The following is a 15801-nucleotide window of genomic DNA, read 5'->3' as shown; positions in this document are numbered from 1 at the left end:
TCATCGCACCTACACTCTCTGTTATAACAAACGCTGCCACAACAGAGATCCCCCAGTAAAAATCACTGAAGCTAGGGTCTACCTCGCTGCGCAAGCAACTAGTGGGCACATTCGCAGCCATCCCACAGCGACAGCCCACCGCAGCCCACAGAACCAGCTATCCTCCAGGTGAGCAAGCGCCAGGCTCCACCTGTCAGCTCAGTGGAGCCATGGGGCAGCTGCGGGAACACGAGACATTCTCCAAGAACGGGGGCGATCCTTACACCACGCGGGCAGTGCTCTCGTACATCGTAACCATCCTTACCAAATGCATGGAGCCTCTAAGTGACTTCAGTAAGAAATGAGAAGCACCTTCCACAGCACTCACGTGTTCCGCATTTTAGGAGGAGGAAACTGAGCCAGGTTTCTGGGGACAGTCTACTGGGTTGAATAGTGTCATGTCTCCCCTCTGCCCCCCAATCAATAGTGTCCATCCAGAACCTGGGAACGTGGCCTTATTTGGAAGTAGGGTCTCTGCGAATTAAGGTAAGGTCACAAACAGGAATGACATGGGCCCTAAATCCAACAGGACTGGAGTCCTTATTAAAAAGAGAGAATTTGGGCACCTGGGTGGCTCAGTTGGTTAAGCGACTGCCTTCGGCTCAGGTCATGATCCTGGAGTCCCGGGATCGAGTCCCGCATCGGGCTCCCTGCTCGGCAGGGAGTCTGCTTCTCCCTCTGACCCTCCTCCCTCTCATGCTCTCTGTCTCTCATTCTCTGTCTCAAATAAATAAATAAAATCTTTAAAAAAAAAAAAAAGGGAATTTGGACACAGAAGGAAAAAAGCTACATGAGGATGGAGGCACAGACTGGAGCAATTTGGTCACAAGCCAAGGAACGCCGCCTCCGCCAGAAGCTGAAAGACACGGGAGTCTTCCCTGGAGCCCCCAGAGGGAGCATGGCCCTGCTCACACCCTGACTTTGGACTTCTGGCCTCCAGAACTGTGACAGGAAGATGTCTCAGTGGTGTTGAGCCGCCCCCAGGTCGTGGACGGCACTCCAGAGAGTGCGGGTAAGTTCCCTGACAGGAGCAGAGCAAGTGGCAGCGCCCGGACAGACGTCCTGTGGTTCACCTCCTGCAGAGGCTCACTCCCCACCACCACCTGTCCCGCCCTTGGTCTGACTTCCATTTAATCACATCTCTTACACCTCACACCTGGTCTTATTTTCACCTCCAGGCCTAAATCCCCATTTGATGCCAACCTGTATTCTACACAGTTCTTTTTTAAATTCTCCACTACTAGTTTTGCAAAACATTTCCACTGGGGAACTGTTACCGCTATCAGTGTTAAGTGCCCATCGGCACAGAGATTAGGGAACAGAACACATAGGGCCTGATTAAAAAAAAAAAAAAAAAAAAAAAAGGCCAGGCTAAAGAAAACCCTTGAGCTACAACTTGAAAGGTCATCTATGGCTCATCTTTCTTTCTTTCAAATATCAACCCAAATAACCATTCCCAGAATGCCTAATGGAAATATGTACTTCAAACAGCCACCGAAAACCTCAACCTCTCTTGGTATCTTCTCGGGGAACCGCAGGGTACCGTTCCTTCTACAATGAAGAAAAACAATCCCAACAAATCTGATCTGTTCTATTTTACCACCGGAAGAGAGAGATGCAGAAAGGAAAGCGCACTGACCAGCTACGAACAAACTCCACCACTAAGCACAGTCAAGTGCACGCCGTAGAAACACCCGCTCTGGCAGGGGTACAATGCAACGTTCTGGACCCTTCCACAAATACCCCAACGACTCACGAAAGGTGGTAGCCACTGTTGTAAATGTACAAACCAGTCATGCAAGTCAAAGAAAATTCCACCCAGAATCGTGCCAAGAGTCAATTTAACTTGTCCGTGTTCCTGTTCCATCTTGCTCATAGACAGTGTTTCGTATTTTCTGTATTCTTTTATTTTCTTAGACATTTCATGTCTCTGTACTCAATTATCATTTTAACAGATGCATACTATTTCACTAAGTTGACACACCAACCACTGTAAATGGTGTGTCTGTTGAACAGATAGGTTAAACATTTTTTTTGTTAAAAGAAAGATTTATTTGGGGCACCTGGGTGGCTCAGTCATTAAGCATCTGCCTTCGGCTCAGGTCATGATCCCAGGGTCCTGGGATCGAGCCCCACATCGGGCTCCCTACTCCGTAGGAAGCTTGCTTCTCCCTCTCCGACTGCCCCTGCTTGTGTTCCTGCTCTCACTCTCTCTCTGTCAAATAAATAAATATTTTAAAAAAGAAGAAGAAGAAGAAAGATTTATTTGAGAAAGAGAGAGCGCGCGCGCACACACGAGCAGGAGGGGCAGAGGGAGAGAGAATCCGAAGCAGACTCTGTGCTGAGCACAGGGCCTGATGTGGGGCTCAATACCACGACCCTGAGATCACAACCTGAGTCGAAACTAAGAGTTAGACATTTAATTGACTGTGCCCCCCAGGCGCCCCTCATTATTTTAAAAAAGATTTTATTTATTTATTTGAGAGAGAAAGAGTGTGCACGTGCATAGAGGGGGAAGGGCAGAGGGAGAGGCAGATGCAGACTCAGTGCTCAACACGGGGCCTGATGACACGGGGCTCAATCCCAGGACCCTGAGATCACGACCTGAGCTGAAGTCAGACGCTTAACTAAGCTGCCACTCAGGCGCCCCTAAACATTTAATTTTTAAAACTATTATCTTCCTGGGAGGTCTGGGTGGCTCAGTCGGTTAAGCATCTGCCTTGGGCTCAGGTCCTGATCTCAGGGTCCTGGGATCGAGCCCCGCACCGGGCTCCCTGCTCTTCAGGGAGCCTGCTTCTCACCTCTGCCTCTACAGCTCCCCCTGCTCGTGCTCTCTCTCTAATAAAATCTTAAAAAAAAAAACACCTATCTTCTTACAGTAACTTCATGAACATTTTCATGCACACAAGCTTTCTTTACTATTTTTTTTTTAAAGATTTATTTATTTGACAGAGAGAGAGAGAGGAATCATGAGTAGGCAGAGTGGCAGGGAGTGGCAGAGGGAGTGGCAGAGGGAGAAGCAGGCTTCCCGCTGAGCAGGGAGCCCGATGCCGGACTCGATCCCAGGACCCCGGGATCATGACTTGAGCCGAAGGCAGACGCTTAACGACTGAGCCACCCAGACGCCCCTTTTTTTTACTATTTTAAAATAATTTTTAGGCTGAAATTCCAGGACTCTCCAACGGACACTACCGTTTTCTGCAGCTCCTAATCTGCCGTCCATACTATGGCCCGAGTCACCGCTCCTCGCCCCAACACCGTACGTGGGTGCCTACCTGCCTCTGAAACTGGCAGTTCTCTGAGGCCCAGTGAAGCCGGCTGTACACCCCCATTATGCGGATTATCTACTCATCCCATTTGCTCACTGGTCACGTCTTAATCTCGTTCAAAGGACTGCGTAAGTGCTTTATTCCTTGTGAGACAGCTTACCTGTAAACACACCTCCATCATGTCCCCGCTTTTCATCTTAATCATATTATTTTTACAGAAATTATTACTTCTAATAAAAGTATTTCTAATAAAACTGAATTGATTCATTCTTCCTTCGTCATTTTACTATTAAGGTTTAGAAAGTTATCAACTCTTTCAAGATCTGATATTCAATCCTGTTTTTTGCTAAATGGCTTTTAAAAATAGTTAACCTGTCATTCATCTGTTGTTGAGAGCATGTTGTTGGAGCATGAAGTGTGTATCTTAATCTCTGGCTGTAACTGTCTCTGCGTTGTATTTAAGTGGTCCAGTTCTGCTGGGGGTGTGGGAGAGAGAGCCCCAGCTTCCAATCGGGAGACTCAGGTCCCAAGTGCACCAGCTGGTAGCAGTCCATCTTAGGACGTCATTTCGTCCTCTGTGATTAACTTTCCTCACCCATAAAATGGGCAAAACGCCTTCCCTGCCCACCTCAGGGGCCCATGAACAATGACATCAAGGCGGGTGGAAGTGCCTCATGGCAAGGCTGCCACCCGGAATGCCCTCATCACTCCATCTCTGCTCTTGCACATCAATCATCTTATTTACCTTCCTCATCAAGTTTCCTTTAAAAAAAAAGATTTTATTTATGTGAGAGAAAGACTGAGACAGAGTTGGGGGGGCAGAGGGAGAAACAGACGGATGAGGGCCTCAGGGGGACCATGACCTGGGCCAAAGGCACTTAACCCACTGAACCACCCAGGCGCCCCTCTCCTACTCTTTGATAGAAGCAATTTTGTTGCTTTTTTTTTTTTTTTGCCTTGTACACAGTTCTGTGCAAATTTTCCTGAAATGGATGGACATGGGTTCATCAGGGCCAGTCAGATAAACAGGAAAAACCATGGAAACGGAGATGAACACTTGAAACGATATCCAAGAGTTCTGAGGACAGAGTAAAAATATGACACTGGTGTGTAAAAATTATTAAGACTGCATTAACTAAAACCAGAATAGAGAATCACACGGCAGCGGCAGACCACCCTGCTAACCACACAGATGTAAGGGGCCATGAAATCACACTGATCAGACAGGACTTAACAGGTGAAAAGCAGAAAGAGTAACATTTCAAATGGGCTCTCAATCAGTATCAATACAAAAGCAGGGAGACTCCGCCATCCGGACTGGGCAGAGTCAAGAGACAGAAACACACAGTTAATGAATAAGAAAATCTGACATAAAGAACTGTTAACGAGGTAACTAAAAAGCAGGAAGGGAACTTATCGTGGGGACAGCAGATGTGGATCAGGGGAACCGAAGGAAGATGCTGGAATTTTTGACCTAGGCAAAGGGCTCTGTTGAGCTGAGGGTGGGATGCTGCTGCTGGTACTGGGGTCTCTAGGCTCAAAGGTGCATCCCATGCGCTGGGAGCCAGGGAGCTGGGAGGGAGCTGGGATCTCCAAAAGTGTGGGAGAATGCCCACCTGGGAGCCGCTGCCCACTGCTAGCAGGCACTTTGGCCAGAAGGAAGAAGCGTTAGTAAGGGCGTCACTCAAGGGAAGAGGAGCAGGCAGGAAGACCCCAGTCCCTTCTGTCTCCTCCGCCCCTCCAGTCTCCTACTAGCACCCTTTAGACAGGGCCCAGCAGAGAGCAGGGGTCAGAGCCCAACCGGGGAGATGCTGGGGTCAGGTGGACGTCCCCGCAGGGAAACAGAACAGGGTGAACAGGAGGGGAGATCTGTTCTATCCAGGAGGACCGATCACATAAGTAAACAGATTCAGGACAAGGGGGAGTCAGGTTCCTCACCGCCAGAGAAGGGAGTTACGGGTAAGTCACGAATCCTGCAGTACTGGATTAGAATCGGAGGCATCAGTGTGACCTCAGGATTTTCAACGTACAGAGACATCACAACACAGACATAAGTAGCAGCATACATCCACATAGCCCTCGCTCCACCCATGGACAGGGCCTGGGGGCAGCAACATCCCAGCAGCAAGCACGTCGAGCGCCCGGCTCGGGTTCTCGGGGCCATTCTCCCGCAGAGCAACCAGGGCTCCTCAGGCACTCCAGAGCCCGGCCTGGAACATTTTGTGGGAGGAAGGAAAGACACGCTCAAAGAATACTGGTCAATCAAAGTAAATACCGATAGTCACAGATTACATAAATTAGGTAGGAAACCAGAAGTCCATACTGATATTCATAAATTTAAAAAATCTGATGAGAAATGAGATATTTATGTAGATTCAAAGCACATCCAAACGAAATAGTTCTCAATGACAAAGGGAAGCAAGTAGCTTTACGGTGACGTCAGGCAGACACTTCTCCCTAAGTTAAGCGACCAGAGTGAACACCATCACCAGTTACGTGACAAAATGAAACTGTGCCAGCACCCAGCAGGACACAGTGAGGAAAGGCAGTGTCGCTTCTGGACATACCCTGAATTTAATCATGAGGAAACAGGACGTAAACCTACATTAAGGAACATTCTACAAAGTAACTGGCCTGCAATGTTCAAAAATTTTAAGGTCATGAAAGTCAAGGCGAGACTGAGGAAATGTTCCCACCGAAGGGAACGGAATGGCCAGGCCGAGGAGGAGTGGCGTGCGGCTCTGCGCGGGCCCGGGTGCCACGGAGGGGAAAGCGAGCGGGATGGTGGCCCTCCCGTGGGCTTGGAAGAGCAACTCACTCTCAAATCGTTGGGGGCACTTCTGCGTACTGTTTGTTATTTGCAACTTTTCTGAGTTCGAACATGTTTCAAGAAAATTCTTGAACATCTTTTTAAAGGTTCTCTCTCATTATCTGGAAAGCAGGCTGCAGAGGGCAGGAGTGGAAGCAGAGCGAGCAGAGGGTGCTGCCTCCCCATGAGAGCTAGCAACGGCGGCTTCGAGGCCCACAGTGACAGTGACAGCAATGCAGGCCCTGGACACGAGGAGCAGGAGGCCACACCCAGGTTAGGCTCCGGAAGTGCAGTGGTCTGCCATGTGGGGTGAAGCAGAGGAGACTCAAGGGGACCGCTGTGGTCGGATGCCAGCGACTCACGGGGGACACACCCAGGATGAGCAGGTTTGGGGCAGGGAGGGAGCGATGACGGAGCAGTGGAGTCCAAGTATTCCACAGTTTCCGCTGCGGAGCCTAAGACGGCGAAGAGACCAATCTTGTAAAATCCTACTGTTCCATACTTTCAAAAGCCCCACTTCAGAAGCACCAGCTGCCACGGGGGTGGAGGAGCAGCGAGGCCAGGAAACTGGAGACGGAGCTCACTGGGAGGAAGGAGGGCACTGGCATTTTTTAAACCTTCTCTCATTCTGCCAATGTTACCTACTGACTTCATCTAGAGCCTGGATGCTCTCAGAATACAGAATGTTACAGGCAAAATTTCATGAATTATATCCACGGGGGTGTGACACAGCCTGTCACACTCTCAAAATACGCAGGATGCAAAGCAAAACCACAGTAGTGGAAACTCCATTAGGGACTCATTTTCAGTATCATTTATGTTAAGGTTCTCGTAGAAGACAGACATCTTACGTAACTTGAAGAAAACAGATCGGCCGTACAACTTAAAATGTTTGATTTTTTTTTTTTTTTTAAGATTTTATCCATCCATTTGACAGAGAGAGACACAGCGAGAGAGGGAACACAAGCAGAGGGGGTGAAGAGGGAGAAGCAGGCTTCCCGCTGAGCAGGGAGCCGGACGCGGGGCTCAATCCCAGGACCCTGGGATCATGACCTGAGCCGAAGGCAGACACCCAATGACTGAGCCACCCAGGCACCCCTAATATGTTTGATTTTCATGGTGATAGTGAACTTGTGGATTCTGAAGTAAGACAAGCGTAACTGTTAGAAATTTTGGGAAGGGTGAAGTTACCTCTCCTTCGCATTCCATGAACAAACACTAAAAGGTGCCAACTCAGCACGTACTCCCTGGGCACCTCCAATGCGCCAGCACCAGGAAACCACACTGAGGACAGACCGAGCAGCGGGGCCCAGGCTGACGGGGCCCAGGCTGATGGGGGCCAGGCTGACGGAGGCCCTGTGGGAGTCTAGTCCCTCCCACACCTTTGCCTGCAGCTGCACCTGCGCACGTCTCAGACCACTCCCTGCTACCCCAGCCCCTCCCGCCAGTCACAAAGCCACCTGTCCCTGTCCCTCTGACGCACACCTCCTCGCTCACCGGCCTGTGCCGGCGCACCCGCTCTCCAGCCTCTCAGCGCTTCAGTCCCCACGGCCACCACACCATCTCTGCAGAGCTGGCGTAATCACATCACATCCCTGCTGACGATTCCTCCGCAGCTTTCCATGGCTCTTGGCTAGAATGTGCACGCTCAGAGAGCTTGCTGCAGTGCAGGCCCTCCTGCGTCCCCCACTCCCACTCCAGCCTCGCCCAGCTTCACCCCCGTGCTCCCCTCGATCCTGCCATACCTGGGGTCTGTGCCTCAGTCAACCCTGGGTCTTCCTAAGTAGAACCCTCAGCCCGGGATAGCCCTCTCACCCCTACCAGCTCCTGCTCACCCTTGGGATCCCTGAGGCAGAAGGTGACCCCGACTCCAGCCAACTGACCAGGTCAGGAGCCTGTCAGTCCTCTAAGAAGGAGGCCTCGGAGCTGTACCTGCCCACTGGCATCTTCCCCACTGGACTAGAAGGCCCTGGAAGGCTGGGCTACCTCCCCCCTGCTAATGCCTGCTCCCCAGGCCCTGGCGCAAGGATGGGAAAGCAATAAACACAGCTGACTGAGGGACGTCATGATGCGCCATCAGGAAAGGTTACTTCCCCTACAGGATGGGTGGGCAGAGTTCCTAAGGTAAAAACATTTAACCACCTGGCATATTTTCCACCAAAAAAGACTGAATAAAGCTTTAGCCCTTAGAGAGCTAAATGTTTATTAGGAGATTCTTTTTCCCCTAATTTCTTCATTCTTCCACAACCCAAGATTGTCCCCAATAGAACTTCTCTTGCTGCCCTGAATTAGGCAAAGAATTAACCAACCAATCAATCGTGGGCAACCACGGGCCAACAGGAGATCCCAACTGTAAGGAAAATCTGGAGTCCAGTGTCCCTTCAAACAGGAAAACACTTTGCCGGGAAGGACTGGGGGCGGAGGGAGGCTCCTTGGCTGAAACAGACAGAAAATCATTGTGAACTGAGAAACTGATGCCCCCCTCCGTCCTCACTGGAGTGTTTATCCAGAGAGGAAGATCAGGGTGGCTGGAAGGAGTGCCCAGGGAGGGACAGTCAGAGGGAAGAGGACGGTGTCACAGGGCAGCTGCCCTCAGGAAGGCAGACCGGAAGTCCCACTCTGTCCCTTCGCAGCATGCGCCCTGGCCTCCCACTGTTCCAGCCTCAGCCACTCACTGGTCATGTATTTGGAACTGGAAATGGTCTTACAGATTATCTAGCCCACGTAACACATTTACTAGCACAGAAACAGGAGCCCCAAAGGCCAAGGGCCTGACCTCCAATCCTGCTCCGTGGTGCGGTGCCCCGCTCCTGGAGGTCCTCGCGGCAGCTGCGGCTCTGGCCCCACCCAGAGACCACAGGGCCGAGCCGCAGCCCCTCGGCTGGCTGCGTGCAGAGGAGGAGCCCAGCGGGCACTGCAAGCCCCAGGGCGGAAGGCCAGGAACATGCCAGTGGACTAGGGACCTGGTCTCTGCTAGGGGCGAAGCGGCCAGGACGGCACCCCGCAGACCAGGAGTGCGGCCACAACAGGACATTACAGCGGGCAGGGGATGACTCTGAGCCCGACGAGCACACACGGAGAACTGGAGGGCAGGGCCGAGGGAGAGTCGGGCTGTCATCCAGCGAGCGGCAGGAAAAGCAGACACTTTCCTACAAGTACCAGCTTAGAGTTCCAGCTCCCAAACTCCTTCAAATTTATTCTCACAGTTCAGACTGCTGATACACCTACAGAAGATTAACGCCTTTCATAAAGTTTTTGAAAAATGTGCTTAACTTACATCAAATGGGATTTGTTTTTTAAAGATTTTATTTATTCATTTGACAGAGAGAGACAGCGAGAGAGGGAACACAAGCAGAGGGAGTGGGAGAGGGAGAAGCAGGCTTCCCCCGGAGCAGGGAGCCCGACGCGGGGCTCGATCCCAGGACCCCGGGATCATGACCTGAGCCAAAGGCAGACGCTTAACGACTGAGCCACCCATGCACCCCAGGATTTGTTTTAATAACTAATTTTGTTAGATGACAGAACACTTTCCTTCATAGGGAGTCCGTCACAAATCTGTCTTGTTATAAATCACCAGTTCTGAATCTTCCAAGAAGCCCTACTAACTCCCAAATAAAGTTCTCTAAATTTGGACTCTTCCCACATAGCCTGATAATCAGGAACTATACTGTTGTAAAGTGAACAAACATTAAATTTTAACGCAATTTCAGATCTTAGAGAACTGAAAGGGGAGCCTTTTCACACTGCTCTGACTCAGAAGGCAAGTGAGGGAGAGACAGAGTCAGGGAAAATTGGAGAAGCGAGGGTGGGGGAAAGGGTGGGGAGGCCGCACTGAGTCAACAATAAACCAGGAAAGGCCTCATTCCGACAGCCTGCTGTCACACGGAGGCTGGCGCACCCCACCTTGGCTAACCTTCCTCAGACCTGGTTTCAGGATGTACTCCGGGGTCAGCCACGCATTCCTTCCTCTTCGCGTCCACTTGACTGCTGCCTGACTGCTTTTCTCAAATCACTGTCCTTTGGTCCATCTTGCTCAAAATCCTATTGCCTCACTGCTGTGCATCACTTACAAGTGTCTGTCCTTTCCACCTGAGAGCGGCACATCCCGCATGAAGCCCCAACAGAGGCGGCTACGACTCCCACGATGGCAAGTCGCCCCCCCAGACTGCTGGGGCACTGTCCTGGGGATTCCTCTGTCAAAGCAGAGAGCCTATGCAAAGTTGAGTGATCTTCACAACACACGTCTTCTTATAAAGCCAACTTCCCTGCTGAGGTGAATACAGATACATGTTTACGTTAAAAAAAAACCCCGAGTATACAACGGAACGACATGAAACAGAGCCAACTGAGGCATATACACCAGTCACACAAATGCACCGAAGGCCCGAGAGAAGACTTCATGATGCTTCGGCGCCTACGCCAGGGAGAAAGCCAGGTTCAGGCCACTTCTCCTGCGGGGCACTGGAAGCATGCCATATGTGTACATTCTAAATTTAAGAAACAGGGAAATCCACAGTACAGAACACATGCTGGTTACCAGACGGCAGGGGGCGGGGGGCAGGGGCGGGAGAGAATCTCGCCTGAGTTCACCATTCCATCACCGAGCAGACGGCACGTCCTCACGGCCAGGCCAACCACCCCAGGGCTGGACGTTAAACCCCAACACCGCTGGGCCACTGCGCGAACCCGGCAGAGCTACCTGGCTCTTCTAAGGCTATGCCCTCACCGGCTGAGAAGAACAGTGTTTGCCCAGAAAGTGGCTGGGAGTGTCGCACTCTACCCGCGCGCCCCGTGCTGGCACACAGTGCAGCCTCCTTGAATAGCAGCCCCAGCTACTGGTGGCAGACGGGTGTTACTCAGATGCCACACTGAACAGTAAGGAAACCAGCTCTATCACCAAAATTAGCCCAGGATCCAGCGAACTACCAACCAGGAAGGTGTACCTGCTACAAACACGTTCCACCAGGCGGATCGCCCTCGGGTAACACCCAGGTGGCACTCAGCAGTTGCCACGAAGTAGCCCTGTAAACCAAGTGCCACAGGAAGGGCCGCCACGGCCCTGGAGGGTGGTCTGTTCTGCGCAGGGTGGAGGGAAGCCCACGCACACACGTCAGGGCTGCCACCAGCCAGTGGCTCCTGGACCTGCTCGACTGGGGAGACAAGGAGGATCTCACCTGCAAAGTCCAAACCACCAGCGGCCTCCCTTCTCTCCCCCGCCCCCAGGGAACGCGCCGACTCTGATCCCTGACATTCCCCAAGCCCGCCTCGGGGACCTGTGGGAGCAGTGGGAGGACTTGGATCATTTTAGTGACCTTCACATTTCGACCTGACCTGCGTGGCTACTTTTATTCCATGACACTCAGTTTAAGAATTTTTCTTTTTTTTTTTTTTTTAAAGATTTTATTTATTCGACAGAGAGAGAGAGAGGGAGAGAGTGAGAGCACAAGCAGGGGGAGCGGCAGAGGGAAAGGGAGAAGCAGGCTTCCCGCCGAGCAGGGAGCCCGATGCGGGGCTCGATCCCAGGACCCTGGGATCATGACCTGAGCCGAAGGCAGACGCTTAACGACTAGCCACCCAGGCGTCCCAAGAATTTCTTTATAAATGTAAAACATGAAGGGACAACTGTGACAGACACGTGCCAGGTGGGACTGAGCGGCTCGCAAACTCGCTCAAAGGCTCATCAGACCTCCAGTGCGCGGCTGGCAAAGCACAAGAGCTGAAGAGGTGCTTCAGAGGACGCAGCCAGGGCTGCTGTTACCCTATCTGAACCCAAGGCTGATGCGATGTTGCAGGGGGAAAAAGGAAAGATGCATATTTTCCTGTAGTAACTACGATATTTACTATAAGAGTTCTAGTTCTCTATTTTGTTTGTCTGGCTTCAGGTACAGGGCCCGGTCTATGCAGGTCAGTCACCCATTAATTTAGAGCATTTCCGGTGAATCTGCTACTGAAACCACCTACAGCATCTAGCGGCCACAAACGGCAGGCCGTGAGTCTGCACCAAATGCCTTACTGCTGCCCACCCACCCCCAGAAACCCTGTGAGGTTGGTAGCATCGTCCTCTTTTACAAGGAAAGAAACTCTGGATCTGTGCCCCCACGACTGCCGAGTTTCTTGAACCCAAGGCTGATGTGATGTCCACAGTCCGTGTCTTTTCAGGGCCCTGGGGTCAGGTTCCTGAGTCCTGGTGGGGTGGCTGTCTCGCCTTTCGGCAGTCGTAGATAATGGAGTGGAGGCCTGGTCAGGAGGGCCCTTCATACACCCTCCCTAAGGGGCTCTCTAAGTGACCTTCTCGCTCTGGGATTAACGCTCACGGAGGCGGAGAGACAAAGAAATGTTTCAGATTTCTGTTAACCTCTAAAATCCTCCACCCCAAAGTTTAAGTCAGAAAAATCAAAATTTAATGCAGCAACTTGTCTGTTTCTTTCACTGATGTGTTTGTGGATGAAGAACCACCCAATCATGGAGTGAAAAGATTTGGTAAATTCCTTCTCCTTCTCGCCAGGAGCAAGCACAGCTCCTCATCCCCTTCAGCACTGTTCAACTCCCCAGGACCTTTCAACCATCTTCGTGGTTTTTCTTCAAACCGTAAGTCCTCTACACCCTTCCTTCATCTGTACTGCTCTTCAAATGCCACAGGTCTGAAGATATTTTTTTTTTTTAAAGATTTTATTTATTTGAGAGAGAGAATGAGACAGAGAGCATGAGAGGGGGGAGGGTCAGAGAGAGAGGCAGACTCCCTGCCAAGCAGGGAGCCCGACGTGGGACTCGATCCAGAGACTCCAGGATCATGACCTGAGCCGAAGGCCGTCGCTTAACCAACTGAGCCACCCAGGCGCCCAGGTCTGAAGATATTTTGCTTTAACATCTGGAGTTACTCCCCAGAAAGGTGAATTCAAAAAGCCCAGCGACATGCGCAGAAGGAAGCTGAGGCTGGCTGCCAGTCCCCCACCACGTCTATCTGGACCGCAGCTGCTCACAGGCACCTTTGTCATGAAGAGCATCACCTCTGTCCTGGACTGCTCAGTCCTGGGGAAGGGCCTGCTTCTTACCCATCTCAGACACGCCCTGCCAGATGCGAGGAACACAGGCCTCAGGTCCAAACTGAATCCAAATCCTATGTACTAAGGAAAGCCTGACTGGGAACCCCTAGGGGAGGCCACCCTGACATCCAGGGTCCTCTTGGTTTAGCAGAGAGCAGGGACAGGAACACACTGAACACAGCACATGGACAAGCAAGGTGAGCGCTACAAAGAATTTTAAGGAACAAGCTGTATGGGTGGAAGAGAAAAGAAACCAGCTGTGGAGGGTCCAAGAGAGGGAACATTACAATAGTTTCTTTGAAGAGGGTTGTGGAGGAGGGAGGTAGAAGGGAAAGGGAGTAAAAGCTAAACCAACCTTGAAGTCCCGCTTCTGTGTCCGACACAAGACCTGTAAGCAAGAGCAGTGTGAGCAGAAGCACGGAGCAGGGGACGCTTGCTCTCCATCTGAGAGGAGGAAGCCAGGCACAGGCGCCGTGTCAGTTCCACGCGGGGCTGAGCAGGTGGGACTGGCCAACGTGAACACACACCTAGCTAGCACCCTTCTCTCACCTGGAAGGCCACAGCGAGGACCCCAGGATTCTGTACCTGGGGAAGTTATGCAGACTGAATAAATGATTACGTGAGACAGTCCACGAAAGCATTTCGAGGGGCGCCCGGGTGGCTCAGTCGGTCAAGCATCTGCCTTCAGCTTAGGTCATGGTCCCGGGGACCTGGGATCGAGTCCTCTGTCGGGCTCCCTGTTCAATGGGGAACCTGCTTTTCCCTCTCCTCCCCACTCGTGCTCTATCTCTGTTGTTATCTCTGTCTCTCTCTCTAATAAATAAAATCTTAAAAAAAAAAAAGCATTTCATAAACTACAATATTGTATGAAAATGCTTATAGTCCCTGATCAGAATCAAGTAAACAAATACTTAATAAGCATCTGCTGTTTGCCAGGAACTATCCTAGGCAGTATGGGTAGATCTGTGAACAAAAATCCCTACCTTCCTCATACATGTGAGGAACAAATCAGTTATACAGAAGACATTCAATCTTTAGATAAAAGGAAAGAAGCAGGGAAACCGGGAATGTTGTAGAGTAAGGGAGGAGAGTTGTTTCTAAGGGCCAGTGGTCTGGACAGAGCCGTCAACGTGGTGGGGTCAGGTTCTGACTGTAGTCTGAAGGTGGAGCACACAGGATCTCCTGTAGGCCTGCATGTGCCGTGTGAGAATTACCCCAGGTGCTGGCCTACGCGCCTGGGAGGACAGAGTCGTCAGTGAGTGTGTGGAGCAGACCGTGGGTGGCCAGGGAGGTGGCTGGAGCCTGAGCCCGGGCTCTGGCTGGGAGTGTGGGTCCTCAGTCCACTGCTGGCGTCACAGTCACGGCGTGGATGAGATCCCCGGGCATTCAGGAGAGACAGAGGAGGGGACCAAGGGCTGGCCCTCTGGCTACCGGGAGGCTGAGGGGAAGAGAAGCCAGGAGTCTGGAGGAGTAACCAGCACGATGCGCAAGAACCGGGACTTCCGTCCAGAAGGCAGTGGAGGCTGAGGATTAGCCCCTGGTTTTTGCCACGGAGAGCCCACAGGTGGCCCTGACACAGCAGCAGCTTTCGAGGAGTAGTGAGGGACAAAAGTCGGATTCGAGTGAGTCTGAGAACGGGAGAAGAGGCAGTGAACACAGGGAGAACACATCACTCTGAAGAGTTCTGCTGCTAAACAAAAAATGCATCGATTAGAGGCGTGAAGTCATTTTCACCAAATGTTCTGTAAACACAAAAACAAAAACCATTCATCTTGGAATAGAGGTTAAAGGTGATCCATTCCAAAACCAAGCTCACATCACGCTGATCAACTAACCTCATCAAGCTCGGGGATGGGAAGACGTCTGTATGACGGACATCACAGATGTTATAAGGAAAAAGTTCATTTTCACTGGTTTAGATGCTAACAGTAAACCCTAATTCTAGGCTTATAAATTCAGTCCCAAGCTTCAGTAAGCAATCCACAGAATACAGCATTTCCTTACAGTGAATGTTAAGGACGCTTGGTATTTCTAGGGCTCTGCCTGGTGCCTCAGTGGTGTCTCCTGGGATGCGCCTGCTCGCCTGCACAAGGCTCCGACCACACGTACCCGCACCAGCTCTTTGTATTTTGTTTTGGGTTTTTTGGGTAGAAATTAATGATTTTACTCACTGGTTTTTCTTTAGTTTTTCCTGATATTTCTCTACTGAATCTTGAGTAAAAAACTTTAATTTTGATAAAATATATTTATGAACACACACGCTGCTCTATTGAGTCAACTGCTGGGAAAATATACACATATTTGGATAATACACAGATTCCATACTGTGCCAAACCGAGATGCTCAAGAGCACCTGCAATCAGAGTGTGGCCTTTTAGTCCAGCAATACAGTATCACAGCCGCTCTAGAGACAGTTTTGTAATTCTAAGTCTTACTGTGTTAACCCAGGAATCTCAGCGACAGATGAAATTTACCTTTAGCATTCTATTTCGTTAAAGGCAAAAAGCAGGCCGCCAGTGCACGGTGCTGGGTGTTCTCTGGCTATAGAGGGTGCCCTCAGGTCAGCTGGTGAAGAGCCTACACACCCAGCACCAAGACGGGGCCACCCTGGGAGTGCTCAGCACCCCCTCCACAACACACA

At 51.1% G+C, this 15801-nt stretch overlaps 1 protein-coding gene across 3 annotated transcripts in view; it reads right to left on the bottom strand.

Annotated features, from left to right (window-relative positions):
- The window catches only part of CDC42BPB (CDC42 binding protein kinase beta), a 98372-nt gene that overhangs the window by 58069 nt on the left and 24502 nt on the right, over positions 1-15801 (bottom strand). The window lies entirely within an intron of this gene.

Source organism: Mirounga leonina, unplaced genomic scaffold (assembly GCF_011800145.1).
Source record: "Mirounga leonina isolate KUSES-001 unplaced genomic scaffold, KU_Mleo_1.0 Mir_82, whole genome shotgun sequence".
NCBI classification, from domain to species: Eukaryota; Metazoa; Chordata; class Mammalia; order Carnivora; family Phocidae; genus Mirounga; species Mirounga leonina.
This window is presented reverse-complemented; position numbering and strand designations above follow the sequence as displayed.